We start from the raw sequence: 5,395 nt of genomic DNA, 5'->3' as shown, positions 1-5,395 counted from the left end.
TTTGTGGTATTTCTGTTATAGCAGCACTAGATAACTGAGACATTCTCTGAGGAACAAGAATCTGAGAATTGGCTTAGGAACTGCACTGCGTTTCCAGTTGGAAAGGATTTACTCAGGTGACTTACTTGTGGATGACTGACTTACAGGTTACTTTCACTCAGGAATACCACCTGATACTGCCACTAGCTCTCCGTCAGAAAGTGGCATAAAAGGCACATTTTATGTGTAATTAAACAAGCAACCCGTTGCTGCACAGTCGGCTCTGGATCATGGTGAACCCACGTGTGTCAGAGTAAAACTGTGTTCCACAGAGTTTTCAATTGCTGATTTTTTGAAAGTGGATTGCCAGGCCTTTCTTCTGAGGCACCTCTGGGTGGACTCGAACTGCCAACCTTTCAGTTAGCAGCTGAGTACATTAATCATTTGCACCTGAGGGACCCCTGAGCGTGATTAGAGATAATTTTTTTTAAACTTCCACTAGGATCACAAAACTTCATCATTTCCTAAATATTCCATGCATTCTTTGCTCTCACTGCTCTGCCTGCTTAAGGAGCCCTGATGGCTCAGTGGTTAAAGCACTTGGATGCTAATGGAAATGTCAGCAGTTCGAACCCACCAGCTGTTCTGCGGAAGAAAGATGTGGCAGTCTGCTTCCATAAAGATTCCAAAAACTAAAAACCAAACCCATTGCCACTGAGTCAATTCCAACTCATAGCAACCCTATAGGGCAGAGTAGAACTGCCCCACAGGGCTTCCAAGGAGCAGCTGGTAGATTCGAACTGCCAACTTTTTGATTAGCAGTCAAGCTCTTAACCCCTTCGCCACCAGGGCTCCCCATAAAGATTACAGCCCAAGATTACAGCCTTGGAAACCCTATGGGCAGTTCTACCTTGTCCTATATAGGGTCGTTATGAGTAGGAATCAGCTTGACAGCAGGTATAGGTGCTGTCCAGTTAGAATGCTCTTCCTTCCCCACCCTCCATCCCTCTGTTTGATAAGCACCTGTTGCTCCTTAAACCCACTTCCTTGCTGAAGCTTTCCCCAACTAGTAAATCTCACCTTCCATAGAACTTTTTTGCATATGGACTTGGTTACATTGTAGTCTTATTTGAGGCTGTATCACCAGTACCTAGCACAGTGCCAGGGCTAAATGAATAAATAAACATACGGTCAGATAACGCTTTTGAAAGTCTCACTGATGTTCACATACTTATGCTTGACTAGAACCAGAATTGAGAATTTATGTGCACAGACAGACTTATTTACAGTTTCTTGGTTGAAATTAATCTAAGTTGATAAGTAGCAAATGTAGAGACTCAGTTTTCATTAAGCTTTAAGTTCCTCTAACAAGTCTTGATATTCAATTTACAAGTCTAGTAAAATTTTAATACAAAATAAGAGGGCTTTTTATTAATGTTTGATAAGTTCAAGTTAAACAGAGTAAAGCCCCCTTAAAAAATAAGTTTCTTTTACAGACTTAATAAAAATTCCTTTAAACATTTTAAAACTGCACCTATAAATCTAGTGCGTTTTTCTTTCTTAAATTTTTCTTCTAAATTTCATTTATTTGGTTGTCGTTGTTGAGAATATATACAGCAAAACATACACCAGCTCAATAGTTTCTCAACGTAAAATTCAGTGACATTGATTACATTCTTCAGGTTGTGCAACCATTCTCACCCTCCTTTTCTGAGTAGTTCCTCCCCCATTAACATAAATTCACTGCCCCCTAAGGTTCTTACCTAATCTTTCAAGTTGCTGTTGTCAATTTGATCCCATACAGAAAGTTCTTAAAAGAGCATAATGACAACTGGACTAAACCAAAGCTAAGAAGTTTCCCTGAATACAACCAAACACCTCGAGGGACACAGTAGCAGGGGCAGGGGTCTGAGGACCATGTTTTCAGGGGACATCTAGGTCAACTGGCATAACAAAGTTAAGGAAATGTTCTGCATCCTACTTTGGTGAGTGGCATCTGGGGTCTTAAAAGCTAGCAAGTGGCCATCTAAGATGCATCAATTGGTCCCAACCCACCTGGAGCAAAGGAGAATGAAGAACACCAAAGACACAAAGAAAATACTAGCCCAAGACAAAAAACGGGCCACATAAACCAGAGACTCCATCAGCATGAGACCAAAAGAACTAGACGGTGGGAGGCTACCACCAATGACTACCCTAACAGGGAACACAACAGAGAGTCCCTGATGGAACAGGAGAAAAGTGGGGTGCTGAATTCAAATTCTAGTGGAAAAAAAAAAACAGACTTAATGGTCTGACTGAGACTGGAGGAACCCCAGAAAGCACGGCCCCCAGACTCTCTATCAACCCAGAACTAAAACAATTCCCGAGGCCAACTCTTCAGACAAAGATTAGACTGGACTATGGGACATAAAATGATACTCGTGAAGAGTGTGCTTCTTAGCTCAAGTAGATACATGAGACTAAACGGGCAGCTCCTGTCCAGAGGTGGGATGAGAAGGCAGAGAGGGTCAGGAGCTGGTTGAATGGACACGGGAAATCAGGGGTAGAAAGGAAGACTGTGCTGTCACAGTATAGGGAGAGGAACTAGGGTCACATAACAATGTATGTATAAATTTTTGTATGAGAGACTAACTTGAATTGTAAACTTTGACTTAAAGAACAACAATAAAAAAAAGAAAGAAAGAAGTGCAGGAGAAGCTACCATCTCCAGAGAAAAGCCAACAGTAACCCCCTGCTACGCACTCTACCAAAGCCACCTCGGATGAGGAGGAGATGCTTCAACCCACCCCTAGGCTCAGGAGCCCCCACTCCTCTGCAGAGGAGAAATGGCTTCAGCACCATCCTAGAATGAAGATGCTCAAGAGTCCAAAAGACTAAACATTTAAGTGGCCCCTTTAGCCTGATGTCTGTACCTCAGTTATGCACATTATGCTGCTACTTGTATCAAAGCAAATTATCTCTGTATTATCCATGCATCATGTATCATCAAAGTGCTAGGTGGTAAGCACTTATCTGTTTTAACTTTGTATCTCCACAGCACCTGGAACAAAGCAAGAGCTCAATAAATGATACCAGTTACCATTAAAAAAAAAAAAAAAAAAGAATAGAACTCATCACAGTGGCAGCTACCTTTTTGTTGAGTACCTCCTGTGTGCCAATCACTAAGTGTGTTATGTATTTTTTAAATATATTTTCGCATGTAATCTTCATTTAACACACCTAACCAGGAGCCCTGGTGCCACAGTGGTTAAGTGCTTGGCTGCCAACCGGAAGATCAGTGGTTCGAATCCACCGGCACCTCCATGGGAGAAAGATGTGGCAGTCTGCTTCTGTAAAGATTATAAACCAGGAAATCCTATGGGGCAGTTCTACTCTGTCCTGCAGGGTCGCTATGAGTCAAAATGGATGCGATGGCAATGGGTTTGGTGTTTGGTTTGAAGAGGTAGATAGAATTAGTGTTCCCATGGGCACGCTTAGGTTTGGAGATTCACTGGGAGGACTCACAGGACTCAGCATACAGTTGTACTCACAACTATGATTTGTTACAGTGAAAGGATACAAAGCATAATCCGTAAAGGGAAAAGGCACATGGGGCGAAGTCCAGAAGAGACCAGGCGCAAGCTTCCAAGAATCTCTCTCAGTGGAGTCATACAAGATTCACTTAATTCCCCCAGCAACAAGTTGTGACAACCCATGTGAAATGCTGTCTACCAGAGAGGCTCATTAGAGACCCAGCTCCCAGGGTTTTTCCTGGGCTGCTCACATAGGCACCCTCTGCCTGGCACATAGGAGTCCCTGGGTGGTACAAACAGTTAACATGCTCAGCTGATGACAGAAAGGTTGAAGGTTCAAGTCCATCCAGAGGCACCTCAGAAGAAAGGTCTGGCCTATCGCCCTGAGATACCCTTTAAACTTTTTACTGAAACCACACCCAGAGGTCACCTTTCAGCTAAAAAGCAGATTGGCTCATAAAATAAATATCACCTGTGAGTAATGTGCTCCTTTAAAAAATCATCTATATGACTCCAAACGGTCAACATTTACCCTAAAGCAAAGACGATGGGCAACACCTGCCCAAAAGCAAAGACAAGAAGGTAGGAAGGGAAGGAAAAGTGGACGAATGGTCACAAAGAACCTGTGGTGGAGAGGGGAAGGGGGAGAGTGCTGACACATCGCAGGGGTTGCAACCAATGCCACAAAACAATTTGTGTATAAATTTTTGAATGAGAAATTAATTTGCACTGTAAACTTTCACCCAAAGCACAATAAAATTTTTTTAAAAAGAGCATAATGCTCAAAGCAGACATTTTTTACTAGTTGAACTAAACTATTTCTTTTTAAGCACTTCAAATACCTGAGCAGATAAATTTATAGCACTAATAAGCAAAACATTCTCAAGTAAATTAATAACTCATAAATTTAATAAATTAAAAATAAATACATTGGATCTGAAATTCTCTAAAAAAACTTAACATTCTTAAGATTAGCCAAATTACTATATCTTTCAGCTAAAACCATATCTTACACTAATTGTATTATTTTAACTGGAAATCATAAGGCTATTGTGGCAGGTAGAATAATCCCCCCCCTAAAGATGTCCATGTCCTAATCCCAGAACATGTGAATATGTTACATGGCAAAAGGGACATTACAGATGTGATTAAATTAAGGACCTTGATATGGGGAGATTGTCCTGGATTTCCCAGCTTGTCCTGATATAAGCACAAAAAAACAGTTGCAATCAAGTTGATTCTGACTCATGGCACCCCCATGTGTTTCAGAGTAGAACTGTGCCCCAAGGGCTTTTTAATGGCTGATTTTCTAAACTAGATAGCCAGGCCTTTCTTCCGAGGCACCTCTGGGTGGGCTCAAACCTCCAACATTTCAGTTAGCCCACCCTTACAAAACTTTTCCCTACCAGTTCTGTCCCTTCACACCAATTCCCACTGACAGTTAGGCTGCATGTCCCGCACCCTAAGAGGGTCTGTCTGCAAATGAAAGTCACAACCATCTTCACAGCCTAATCCAACAACAAGACTTATTTTGACCACCGCACCCCACCCCTCCAGTTGTGTGGCACAGAAAAACTAGACAGGCGAGGTCAGCCCTCTGTCGGTGGCACGTATACCGTTTTCTCCCTCCCATTGTGCAGATGCTTAATTGAGACTGACAGCGATCACGATTCTGCCCAAGAAACACTGCAGGATGGTACAAACTGAAGTGTATCCCCAGAAAGATATGTTGAAGGTCTAATCCCTGGTACCTTTGAACGCGACCTGGTTGGAAACAGGGTTTTTTAAAGATGTTGTCAGTTAACAGGAGGTCACACTAGAGTAGGGCGGGCCCTAATCCAATCTGAGAGGTGTCCTTATAAAAGAGGAGAAGAGACAGTGGGAAGATGGTCATGTGAAGA

The sequence above is a fragment of the Trichechus manatus genome, unplaced genomic scaffold, assembly GCF_000243295.1.
Source record: "Trichechus manatus latirostris isolate Lorelei unplaced genomic scaffold, TriManLat1.0 scaffold00022, whole genome shotgun sequence".
Taxonomy (NCBI): domain Eukaryota; kingdom Metazoa; phylum Chordata; class Mammalia; order Sirenia; family Trichechidae; genus Trichechus; species Trichechus manatus.
The sequence above is the reverse complement of the archived record's forward strand: the minus strand, read 5'-3'. Positions refer to the sequence as shown.